Consider the following 13,872-nt stretch of genomic DNA (forward strand, 5'->3'; position numbering starts at 1 on the left):
TTCACTCCTCTTCTCACTTCTTAAACCAATTTAAGCAGTTATCACTGTTCTGTTTTCCATAGATGCATATAAAGCACCACTATTGTATTCATCCTCCTTTACCCTCTTCCTGCTGGCACCTATCACCCAACAGAGCCTGATATATATATATATATATATATATATATATGCACATATATATATATATATAATTATCTGCATTTCTTTACCAAAACTCAAACTTAATATAAATAATGTGTAATTCTCCACTGCAAAAGCATTTTGGGTATCCATTTACATATATAGCTAGTAACTAGCCTCGTGTGAGATAAGGAGGTATAAGCACAGATCTGCTTTCAGAAAGATGTCAGTTATAACCACTAAAAACACAAAGTCAGGAAGTAAAAGTGTCACTGTAAATTAGATGCAGGGCATTAATCAGCACAGACTCAAGTAACTCAGTGGAGGGCTTCCTCTCTGGTATCCAAGGCTCCACCATTCGCAGATCTGGAGTGACATCTGGGGCTCAGAAAGACTCCAGTACACATTTGTTCATAAGTGGAGAGAGTACAAGTACATTTCCAAAGCAAGAAACTTCTTTCAATAATGTTATTATTGCTCAAAACTATTTTGAGCCTTTCCTTGGGAGTTTTCTCTAAGACTAGTCAGTCCCATATGTTTACAACTACTCATTAATTTTTGAATCAAATCAATACATTCTGAATGAGTGCATTTACCTCTGTTATTTAGCAGGCACAGAGCCAAATAACTTTCTCAGTTCATTCTCAGAGGCTGAATTTGCCATCTTGGAGGTTATTAAAGAATGCCAGGGGCTTGGAAAACAATTCTCCAACAGGCATGCCAAACTGTTTGCATTCATAAAGGTATCATTGGAAAAAGTCTTACTTTCTGAGATGAATACCTTGAAGGGAGTATAGCTCATCTGATTAATTCTTGTATGTTTGATAAAAAAATCAATTCCATTACTCATATTTACATTATACTCCTGGAAAAGGCTTAAGTGCTTTTGATTGTGTAATGAAAGAAGCAGAGATATTGTTTATTCTCTAGTACTACTTTACCAAAGAGTTTAAGGTAGCTGAGAACTGCTGTTTATTATTGATTAAACTTCTATCATTTTAAACACTGTTACTCACTTTTAGAAGTTACTCACTTATTGGTTTTTCCATACTTTGAAAGTTATTGTTTTTAATCACAAAATGATAGGTGATTGCTTAAAAAATATTCACCATAGTATGAAATTACATAGAATAAAAATATTACAGTGTCTTATACCTAAAGAACAGATTCAACATGTGGCCACAACCCAAGTTCTACTGTAATGAAAACAGATTTCCCCCTCAAGCATTTGTGTTTTGAAATATGCTCCACCTGGGAAAACTTGCAAAAACTTAATGAATTGTTACAAAATGAATGCTATGTAACTGTGATCTAAATCAAGAAATATACATGGCAGTACTGTTAGCATTTCTTCTGCCTTAGTCTTCAGCTCTCCCCATTAGCCCCCAGATCCACCCATACCTAAACTCCCTGCCCTAGAACTATAATGGGCCACTCCCACTCACCTAAAGACCTACCTACTTCTCCTTTAGCCCCAGAGAAGCTACCACCTGAATAAAGTGCAGAAGCCAGCCACCAAGTTTCTCCCTCTCTCGTGGGAGATATGGCCCCACTAATAACCCTCCTTATAAACCTTCTTCTCCTGTCCAAGACTAATCTCCTCATGGTACCATGGGATGGCTGGGACATATCCTTTCATTGGTGCAGAACCCGGGATAGCTGTGTGGACTGTGGTGGTCCATGGTTACAGGAAGCTGCCTCCACAATCCGTTCCCAAACTGCCTGGCTTTACTACTGATGATTCCTTATTCTGTCTGTCTTGCATGGGAGAATGCTTAGGGAACAAATGAAGTGAATTTCACACCCTCCTCAACATGGGTGTCTCCCCATGCCTGTCCAGCCAAGCCATATCTAGGAAACACTGGTGGTGTTCCTGTGAAGATTTTGACAGGCCAAGAGCACTCCTGCCCTGCCTGCCCCAAGTCGCTCAGTTCTAGAAGACTCAGGACTATGTATACTTTCAAGATTTGAGTTGGGTTTATAACAGGCCTGTCATGGCAGAGTTGCAAACCGAAACCTTAAGTGTGCAGTAAGTTAAGACACATGTCTGTGACTCTTACTCCAAGATCAAAAGCATCAGAGTTGTGTTGGCCACAGGTTTGCATTGGGGTAGCATTGGTGTCTTCCCTCTCCATGTCTCAGAAACTGTCCTGGCTGCTGCAGAGAGCAGACTTGGTTGGCCTTTGGTCCATGTGGATTTTGTGACTGGGAAAAGGTTTAATTAAGCATTAGGACCAACTGAATTAGACTGTGCTTGCAAGAGATGATTTTAGGCCCAAGCCTTCTAAAATGCACCCTGCTCATCAGCAAGATCCGTGAAGAGTATCCTGACCGCATCATGAACACCTTCAGTGTGGTACCCTCACCCAAAGTGTCTGACACTGTGGTTGAGCCCTACGATGCCACCCTCTCTGTCCATCAGTTGGTAGAGAATACTGATGAGACCTACTGCATTGACAATGAGGCCCTTTACGACATCTGCTTCCGTACCCTCAAGCTGACCACACCAACCTATGGGGACCTCAACCACCTTGTCTCTGCCACCATGAGCGGTGTCACCACCTGCCTCAGCTTCCCTGGCCAGCCCAATGTTGACCTCCACAAGCTGGCAGTCAACATGGTGCCTTTCCCACGTCTCCACTTCTTCATGCCTGGCTTCGCCCCTCTCACCAGCCGTGGAAGCCAGCAATATCAGGCCCTCACTGTGCCTGAACTCACCCAGCAAGTCTTTGATGCCAAGAATATGATGGCTGCCTGTGACCCACGTCATGGCTGGTACCTCACTGTGGCTGCTGTCTTCTGTGGCTGCATGTCTATGAAGGAGATGGACAAGCAGATGCTCAACATGCAGAACAAGAACAGCAGCTACTTCATGGAGTGGATCGCCAACAACATGAAGACAGCCATGTGTGACATCTCACCTCGTGGCCTCAAGATGGCAGTCACTTTCATCGGCAACAGCACAGCCATCCAGGAGCTCTTCAAGCGCATCTCCGAGCAGTTCACGGCCATGTTCCGCACTGCTACACGGGTGAGGGCATGGATGAGATGGAGTTCACCGAGGCTGAGAGCAACATGAATGACCTCGTCTCTGAGTATCAGCAGTACCAGGATGCCACTGAAGAAGAGGAAGAGGATTTTGGTGAGGAGGCTGAAGAGGAGGCCTAAGGAAGAGATACCCACCTCACTTCAGGCTTCTCAACTCCCTCAGCCTCCTTCAGTTGCCCCTTTTCCTCTTCTTCCAGAATGTTTCTGTTGCCTCTGTCTTGTTTTTTTGGGGTAGGGTGTAGAACAGTGCCCGGCACATAGTAGGTGCTCAATAAATATTTGTTTGTTGAAAAAAAAATAAAGTTGTCACTCTGCTTAAACCAGTAAGGCACCAGCCTGCAAAAGCCAGAGTACTCAGAGTAAGCAACCAGGGAATACTGGGAGATATCAAATGTCTTTAACCAGCCTGTGCAGAAATTTGCCGGCAACCCAGCAGGAGGTGTGACAATCCATCCAGGGGACTCTGAGAGATGCTACTACAGCCTTGCCCAGATCCAACTCATCTCTCCTGCCTACCTCCATCAACACATGACTAAGCCTGATGATTTGACAACAAAGGGTATACAGGCAAAGAAATGATATGATTTGGTTTCTATGCTATTTTGCAGTTAGATGCATTTTGATAAACAGCAAAAAGGTGCCAAGTTTGGATTCTTGGCACAATGGTAATGGTTATAATTCTTGAATTAGGAAAATGTTGTTTGAGTTCAAAGGTTTTCTGAGAGTTAATTCAGATCACAGAAAATAGCCCAAGGAACTAACTCTAAAGTGCTAATCAGTTTCTGTTTGAAAACTTTTATCACATCTACTGAGTTTTGTCATTCATTTTAGAACTCTGGCAAGTATTTGTTAGTCAATTCTCAACAAGTTACAGGCAAGCTCTACTCCTATTGATCTCCTTGTTGCTTTAATTGGAAATAAAAAGGGCTTTTATGACCAAGACTCCTTTGATTTCAGTTCAAAGCCAGCTTGGGCAGAAAAATCCCTCTAAAACTCCATCTCCCAACTAGCCATCAAAGAGCCACACTGGAAGCATGGTTCAAGAGACTCATATCATAGTAACCAGCCAAATGCTGGAAGCAGCACTGTGGCTCAAGAGGTTAGAGCACTAGCCTTGAGCAGAAGTGCTCAGGGACAGTGCCCAGGCCTTGAGTTCAATGCCAGCTGGGATAAGCTATCCAAGCAATGAGCACCTAGATCTTCAGCAGGATGAAGTCAGTCCTGACAACGAAGAACCATGGAGAGGAGTAAGAGGAGATAAGTCACATCCTAAATGGAGTCACTTTAAACTTGCCCTTTCAAAATTAATCTGAGCTGGGAGATCAAGAGGAATAGTTGCTTGCCCACCTAATGTCCATACCTGTCCATGTTCCAACTGGGAAGGATCAAGAGGAATAGTTGTGTGCCCACCTAATGTCCATACCTGTCCACTTTACTTGCTATTTGTGTGTGTGTGTGTGTGTGTGTGTGTGTGTGTGTGTGTGTGTATGTATGAATATATATTAGCCTCTGACTGGTTACTCCCAACCAATCCACTACTCATTTGCCCCCGCCCCACCAAAAAAAAAAAACCCTAAATACTCCCTTCCGGCCCCTAGTCCAGCTATTCCTTTTTCCTTGTAATGGGCCACAATTGGGTTTATGCTCCAAATGGAACTTTTCTGGCTTGTGGCCAGGGTGTATTCTCCCATGTCATTCATGTTAACTGGTCCTGTGAACTTGTCGCCTTTTGCCTGACCTTTTCAAAAGTCTCTTTTGACAGGATAACATCCCTCACCTAGGACGCCACCTGGGAACTTGCATTTCAAGGCCATCCTGTTACTACAGGCAACTGGAGGCTTCATTTACACTGCTCTGCCCAGCGCACATTTGAATCCTGAAGACCCCAGCCCCATTGGCTCCTTGATGTGCCCAAGCTGCAGGAGGTAGCCAGAGGAGACCATGACACCCTTTGGCTCTGATAACCATTCCGATGGAAATGATGAGGCCCTTTACCAACCAAACTGTCAAGCAAATACTTTTTGGATGGTACCTGGCCAAACGACGAATCAGGGACCCCTGACTACTTTGCCCCTTTACAGCAGGTAGTAGCTCCAGAGGAAACAACCTCCGCCCATACTCCCGGCCTGGTACCCCTGCCTAGATATTAATAAACAACAAATGGGGGAATGTTAGCATTTCCCCTGCCTTAGGTCCTTAGCTCCTCCCATTAGCCCCCAGATCCACCCATACCTAAACTCCCTGTCCTAGAACCATAATGGGCCACTCCCACTCACCCTTAAGACCTACCTACTTCCCCTTTAGCTACCACCTAGATAAGGTGCAGAAGCCAGCCGCTATGTTGCTCCCTCTCCTGTAGAAGATATGGCCCCACCAATAAACCTCCTTATAAACCTTCTTCTCCTGTCCGAGACTAATCTCTTCATGGTTCCCTGGGATGGCTGGGACATATTCTTTCAAGTACTTTAGGAAGTACTTTGAGTATCTCATAAATAAATGCCCTAGCCTTCTCCACCAATTTGTTTTTCTTCTTCCTCCTCCTCCTCTTCCTCCTCCTCCTCCTCCTCCTCTTCCTCTTCTCCTTGTCCTTCTTCCTTCTCCCTTCTTTCTTCTTTATTGTCAAAGTGAAGTACAGAGGGGTTACAGTTCCATATGTAAGGCAGTGAGTACATTTCTTATCCAACTTGTTACCTCCTCCCTCATCTCCCCCGCCTCTCCCTCCTCCTTTCCTTCTCCCCTCTTTTTTTTTTTTAATGGTGATCATTTGTTTGGTTATCTAAGGTTTTTCCATCTAAATAGGCATCTATAAACTCCAAGTCTTAGTTTTGCCTATAGAATTATTTAATTATATCTAATACCAAAGTTGCATCAGATTCTTGTTAATCAGCCTTAGGTTTATGAGAGTGAGCCATGTTTTATTTATCTTCATTGCTTACTAGAATTTTACCTTGTGCCGCAGCTGGCTATATTTTCCCCAATTTGTGTATAAAATGTCCCAAAGTGACAACTCCATAGAGAAAAAGAGCTGAGTAGTTTTTACAAAATTTGAGAGGATGAGGGGTTGAGACAGTGTTAGGTCTACCCAGGAAAAATGGCCCCTTCCCTTTGTTCTCCCTCTGTGCACATGTGGCCTCTTCCCTAGATGTCCCCTCCCAGCTTCTGTAACCCAAATAACTGGCACAGCTGGGGGCAGTGGGAAGTCCCCCTGGCTCTGAGGTCATTGCTGTGGCCACACCTCCTTCCTGCCCTTCTCTGGGACCATACCTCCTCCCCACTTTCCCCTATATAATCAATCTCCATCATTAGTTCCCCCCTGCACACTTCCATCTGGTGCATTCTCTGCACACCTCCATCTTGTGTGGTTCGGCAATTTGCTCTTTCCCCAAATAAACTCTTTTCTTCCTGAACCACGTGGCAGTCTCCTTTGTCTGAACCTTACATCTGGTCCTGAAACCAGGAGGGGGAAAGTGTCAAGAGTTGCTGGATTCCTTCCTCTTCCCTCTCCAAGGGTCAGTCTGTCACCTGGCCACCCCTCCTCTGACCCAAACTACTGAAATCACAAGGAATCCCATTTCAGACTTCTTGCTTTTACCATTGCTGGCTTCTGCATCTACCACACCATCTCCTTTCCACATCTGGTGAGTGACTTCCATCTACCTGCCTGTTTGTCTTTGCCTTTTTTTGACCAGGTGCCCCTTCTCAAGCCTTTTTTGGCAAGTTTCTTCTCCTTTCTGGGACCCCTGAATTGAGAATTTGACTCTCAGCTGGAGAGACTTTGGGCAGATAGGGACACCTACCCAGTACCTCTTTCTCTGCACTCACCAGGCTCCCCTCTCCCCTTGTATTTCTTATTACATTCTCTTGATGTCCTTTCACTCAAGGACTCCATAAATCCAAAACACCTTATTTTTATTGCCACAGTTTCTGCCAGTGCAATGGTCAATGGTCAGAGTATACATTCAGGCTTTCTTTGCTCTCCTAGCTCGTCATTCTATATGTCTTTTTAAGCACATTCCCTCTGTGCCTCCCAGCAATCTCCTCTAGAAACATAATTTTCCTCTTGTAGCAGTTCAGTCTCTCTCTCTCTCTCTCTCTCTCTCTCTCTCTCTCTCTCTCTGACAACCTTCAGACCAAAGATCATTTGCTGTTGGATCACCTCCATTCCAGCCAACAGCCCTTTGGCTTGTGCCCTTGAGAGTGAGATGCAGGCTGAGTCCTGGGGGCCCTCTCTAGGTTCCCTCTTGAAGGCCAGCTGTCCTGGATTAGAGGTTTCCTAAGCCCAAGCAAGCCATTTTCCTTCCTTGCCCCTGTCATTATACTTTTCCTCACTGTGGTGCAGAGTATCAGCCAAAACTGTCTGCTGTTTCTGTGCCTCTCTACTTGAGTACTCGCACTCTGTTAGAGTGTGCCCCTTCCTTTCTGCTTGTCTGTCAGCTTGTCTGCTTTCTTGTTTGCTACTTACTTACTTAATTGCTACTTACTTACTTACTTAATAAAGCTCTAATTTTTCTTACTGTCATGACTTGTCCAGAAATTCACCATGTTGGCCATATGGTGGGTTTTCATGTGCTGTTCACCATTCTAGAAGTGTTCAAAGGTCCATTTGTATGCTAATGTGTCTCTTTACCAAAATAGTTTTAAAGGTTTTCTGGTAAACAAGATATAACTGGCTCCACAGGCCAAAAGAAAAAAAAAAGGCAGCTTTAAGCTCAAACTTTGTGAAGTTCTGAAGTAACCAAGACTTAATTGGCTACACAGGCCAAAGGAAAAAAAATAGGCAGTTTTAAACTCAGGTTGCAAAGAAGCTCATCATATTTGGGTGCCAACAAATGTATCTAATGTCTGTATCCCTTGGATACAGAACTGGCAATGGTTTCAATCTTAATTAGTATTCTAAAGTGCTATATTCAGATAAAAATTAATAGATTGTTTAATCAGTTGCTGTTTCAAAACTCTCATCATGTCTATTATTGAGTTTTGTCACTATAGATTTTATCCTCTGCAGCATTTAGTCAAAACCATAGAGAGATAAATAACTTTTACAACTATTTATTGTTCAAATTTAATTTCTATTGTTAACAAGTTCCAGGTGAGCCCTGTGTAAAAGCTATTTCTATTGCTCTCCTTGTTGCTTCAGTTGGAAACAGAAAGGGTCTTTTGGAATTGACTCTCACTTGATCTGTCAATCAACTGCCTCTCCGTGCCATCAGTCAACTGGGACATGCCATTCCAGCCATGAGCAAAAATGCCATCTGGGACATGGTCCCAGTAAGGAGCAGACACCCCTGGGACAAAGTTTGTCCTGGTGATGAGAGTCTATCCAGAGGCTGCTGAAAAAATTGCAGATTAGAGAGAATGGAATTACTTTGTGCTTGTCTTTTCAAAACTAACCAGAACCAGTAGGTCAAAAGCAAAGGGTTAATAAGCATGCCTATCTAATATTCATACCTGTCTTCTGACTGGACAGGAATTTAAATTCTTGCCATTGTTACCTGCTATTTCTATTTATAGTGAGTTTTGGACTCAGGATAGTTTGCTTTGTCACCTTCCTGGGTCTCCCATCCATACTCTGTTATCAGGTAACTATAGTTCATGGCCTCCCACCTGGACCTTAACCATTCCAATGCAGTCCCAATTTCTTCCCCTTCTTTTTTCAGGCAGAAAAGAGTTTACTGGGAGGAGAGCAAACTGCCAGCCTATACAAGATGGAGATGTGGGGAGCCATAGGGGAAGGAAGAAGAGAAAAAGAGGGAGAGGCCAGTCCTGGGTTGTCAACTCAGAACTTGGGCACTGCTCAAGGCTAGCACTCTACCACTTAAGCTATAGTCCCACTTCTAGCCTTTTCTGTTTATGTGGTACTGAGGAGTCAAACCCAGGGCTTCATGTATGGTAGGCAAGTACTCTACCACTAAACCACATTCCCAGCCCTTGACTGGTTATTTTTAACCAATCCACCATGCTCTTCCCTACCTAGTTGCTAGATATTAATCAGTCAGAAGTACTCAAGAATGTGATCCACCAACTCCAGGATCACCAAGAGGGCAAGAGACAAGAACTGGCTAAGTTATCCAACTTTTTCTTTTCTACCTTGAATGGATGGCAGCCCTTCTTTCTGTAAGCCCTCTAATGTTTTCATCCCATCTCATAAGACTTCTTTCAGATTGCATTCATGAATTCATCACCAAGGAACTGTTGCTGCTGCTTTCTCCCAGACTGGGCAACATCTCCACCTTTTACCCCTAATGTCAGACGAGATTGGGTGCGTTCAGGGTGGTATGGCCGTAGACTTTTACCCCTAATGTCAATGCCCTTTGCCAACAGGAAGTGGCCAGAGAGAATTAGTCCCTTTTAACTGTCAGAAGGCTGGAATGTCAGGTCTGCTCTGGTAAAATGGCCCCTTTCTTTTGTTCTCCCTCTGTGCACATGTGGCCCTTTCCCTAGAAGTTCCCACCCACTGTCTGTAGCCCAGGAAATTGTGCACCTAGGGGCAGTGGGGAGGGATCCCTTGCTTTGAGGGAGCTTTCTCTTTCTCTGAGGTCAGTTCTCAACCCCCCTGTACATCTCCATCTATTTCACCCTCCGCACAACTCCATCTGGTGCACCTTCTACACATCTCCATCTTGTGTAGGCCAGCAGTTTACCTCTCCCTAATAAACTCTTCAGCTCGAATAACCACGTGGAGCTCTCCTTTCTCAATCCTTACAGACAGAAATTTTCTTTTTGGGGAATTGAGAATGTCAAATTAGATACTGGTGGTGGTGTGAGAAAAGCATCTTTTCTATTTTGTTTGCTTTTTTCATACATGCATATAGAGTACTTCAGTCATATTCACCTCTCATCATTTTCTTTTTCAAACTCTTGTTGGTTCCTTCCCCAAACAGTTATCCTTTTACATTCATGCAATTTTTAAGCTGTAAATTCTTCTTATGCAAGAAGACATGATATTTCATGCCCTGAAATTTATTTTCTTGTATTTGTAGACAAGACATGACTTACGTCATACAATTTGATTATGGAGAAAGTTTAATGGGATATGGAGAAGAATGTAAATTCTGTGGCTCTTCAGTGGCATATTCTATTGATATTAAGCCCACGGATAGATAGTCAGTTTACTTCTGAAGTTTCTTTGTTGATTTTTTCTTCACTTTTGACAGCAGTGGGGTTTGAACTCAGGGCTTGGGCTTGCTAGGCAGGCACTCCACAACTTGAGCCATGCTTCCAGGTCATTTTACTCTAGTCTTGTTTTTTGTCCAGGCTAGCCTAACATTCCTCCATAGCCTAGCATTCCTCCATTTATGCTTCCTGCATAGCTGGGATGATAGGCACATACCAGTGTGCTAGCCTTTTGTTGAGATGGGTGTCTCATGAACTCTTCTTGTCTGGGCTAGCTATAACCTGTAATCTGCTTTTTGCTCACTGAGAAGCTACGATTTTAGGCATGAGCCATTGTTCCCAGCTGTGGTATTTTTGTCTGGATGATCTGTTTATTGACAGAAGTTTCAGTATTGAAGTCCTTTACCAGGTTTTTTTTTTTTTTTTTTTTTTTTTTTTTTTTTTTTTGCTAGTCCTGGGGCTTTGAACTCAGAACTTGAGCACTGTCCCTGGCTTTTTTTTTTTTTTTAGGTCTATATTTTATTTTATTTTTCTTCTTCTTTATTGTCAAAGTGAAGTACAGAGGGGTTACAGTTTCGTACATAAGGCAGTGAGTACATTTCTTACCCAACTTGTTACCTCCTCCCTCATTTTCCTCCCTCCCCCCTCCCCATTTCTTCCCCCCTTCCCCTCCTCCCCCCCCCCCCCGCCCCGTCCCATGAGCTGTACGGTTGGTTTACACCATATGGTTTTGTGAGTATTGCTGTTGCATTGGTTTGTCTTTTTATCCATTTTCTCTCCATTTTTGTATTCCCTTTCCCTTCCCTAGTTCTGATACACATATATACAATATCCAGGGTACCAAAATCAGGTACAGTGATATCAGGGGTAAAACCACAGGAAGGGAATATGAGGAAAAAGAAAAAAAAAGGAAACAAAGGTACAGTTTCACATGGTATGTTGAAAATAACAGTGATAAACCACTTGTTTCTATACCTTGGAGTTCATTTTGCTTAGCATCATCTTATGTATTCATATGGACATACCTATCGAGCTATTGTGATCTTCTGCTAGGACTATCCTAGACATTCCCAATTATTCCTAATTATTCCCAATGAGGAAAGCATTGAGTCTATGTTTCTTTGGGTTTGGCTCACTTCACTTAGTATGATTTTTTTCCAAGTCCTTCCATTTCCTTATGAATGGGGCAATGTCATTCTGATGGAGGCATATAATTCCATTGTGTATATATACCACATTTTCCTTATCCACTCATCTGCTGAGGGGCATTTTGGTTGGTTCCATTTTTTAGCAATGACAAATTGTGCTGCAACAAGCATAATTGTGCTGGTGGCTTTGGTGTGGTCTTGCTTATAATCTTTTGGGTAGATGCCCAAAAGTGGGGTTGCTGGGTTGTAGGGGAGCTTTATGTTTAGCCTTCTGAGGAACCTCCATACTGCTTTTCAGAGTTGTTGAACAAGTTTACACTCCTAATTATAGTGTAGTAGGGTTCCCTTTTGGCTACATCCCCTCCAACATTTGTTATTATTAGTTTTATTGATAATGGACATTGTTACTGGTGTGAGGTGGAATCTCAGTGTTTTGATTTGCATTTCTTTTATGGCCAGTGATGTTGAGCACTTCTTCATGTGTCTCTTGCCTATTCTCATTTCCTCTTCAGAGAACTCTCTTTTTAGGTCTTTAGCCCATTTAGTGAGTGGTTCATTGAGGATTTGTTTTGGAGGAATTTAAACTTTGAGTTCTACATATATTCTCTGGTTTCTTTTTGCTCAAGGCTAGTACTCTACCACTTGACTCACAGCGCCACTTCTGGCTTTTTTCTATATATGCTGTGCTGAGGAATCAAACCCAGAGCTTCATGTATACAAGGCAAGCACTCTACCACTAGGCCATATTCCCAGCCCCCTATGCCATTTTTGTGTTGTGGTTTAATATTTATTTTTCTGACCAAATTCTTTTTTTTTTTTTTTTTTAATGAAATTGGTTAGAAGTGGTGCTGTGGCTCAGTGGTAGAGCACTTGGCTTGAGCTGAAGAGCTCAGGGATAGGTCCCAGGCCCAGACTTCAAGCCCCACGACTGACCAAAAAAAAAAAAAAAAAAAAGAAAGAAATTGGTTGTGCTAATGTCCAGTGCTTATATATTTACAATTGGTATATCCCTCTCATGGACTGTCTTTGCTAGTGAGATGCATTTTTGGTAGGCAACAAATGATTCACTGGATCTAGTTTTTTTTTTTTGTAATTCACTCTGTGAGTTTGGTTTATTTTATATATATATATATATATTTTATTATCAAACTGAATTACAGAGAGGTTACAGTTTCATACATTAGGCATTGGATATATTTCTTGTACTGTTTGTTACCTCGTCCCTCATTCCTCCCTCCCCCCTCCCCTTACCCCTTCCACCTCCCCACCCATGAGTTGTTCAGTTGTTCACTTCATTTTCACCGAACAGTTTGCAAGTATTGCTTTTGTAGTTGTTTGTCTTTTTTTTACCCTGTGTCTCTCGAGTTTGGTATTCTCTTCCAATTTCCTGGTTCTAATAACAGTATAACCAGTTTCCAATATACTCAGATAAGATACAGAGATAGGGTAGGTACAAACACAGGAAGGTGATACAGGAATATCATCAATAATAGAGGCTACAGTTACATATGGCACGTTGAAAGTAGTTACAATTGTGCTATAACAATCGTTTCCATAATATGGAGTTCATTTCACTTGGCATTATCTTATGTGCTTATAAGGGTATAGCTATTGGGCTTCTGTGATCCTCTGCTGTGACTTGCTTAAACCTGTGCTAATTATTCCCTATAAGGGAGGCCATATAGTCCATGTTTCTTTGGGTCTGGCTCACTTCACTTAGTATAACTTTTTCCAAGTCCTTCCATTTCCTTACAAATGGGGCAATGTCATTCTTTCTGATAGAGGCATAAAATTCCATTTTGTATATGTACCACATTTTCCTGATTCATTCGTCTACTGAGGGGCATTTGGGTTGGTTCCAGATTCTAGCTATAACAAATTGTGCTGTGATGAACATTGTTGTGCTGGTGGCTTTAGTGTGAATATATTTGTGGTCTTTTGGATAGATACCCAAAAGTGGGGCTGCTGGGTCATAGGGGAGTTCTACATTTAGCCTTCTGAGGAATCTCCATACTGCTTGCCAGAGTGGCTGAACCAGTTTACATTCCCACCAACAATGAAGTAGGGTTCCCTTTTGGCCACATCCCCTCCAACAGTTGTTATTATTAGTTTTCTTGATATAGGACATTCTTACTGGGGTGAGATGGAATCTCAGTGTTGTTTTGATTTGCATTTCTTTAATGGCCAGTGATGTAGAGCACTTTTCCACATATCTCTTGGCCATTCTCATTTCCTCATCAGAGAAGTCTCTTTGTAAGTCTCTAGCCCACTTGATGAGCGGGCTATTGGTTCTTTGTGGTTTTGTTTTGGAGGAAGGTAATTTTTTTTAGTTCTGCATATATTTTAGATATGAGGCCTTTGTCTGTTGCCGGTAAAGATCTTCTCCCAATCTGTGGGCTTTCTGTTTATCTTTGCCTGTAGAAGTTATGTAGTTTGATGTAGT

The 13,872-nt window shown here is 42.6% G+C and overlaps 1 pseudogene; it reads left to right on the forward strand.

Moving 5' to 3' along the window:
* Nucleotides 1-2,383: 2,383 nt before the first annotated feature.
* Nucleotides 2,384-3,466, forward strand: LOC125349123 (annotated as a pseudogene).
* The last annotated feature ends 10,406 nt before the right edge of the window (nt 3,467-13,872 follow it).

This window comes from Perognathus longimembris, chromosome 1, assembly GCF_023159225.1.
Source record: "Perognathus longimembris pacificus isolate PPM17 chromosome 1, ASM2315922v1, whole genome shotgun sequence".
Taxonomy (NCBI): Eukaryota; Metazoa; Chordata; class Mammalia; order Rodentia; family Heteromyidae; genus Perognathus; species Perognathus longimembris.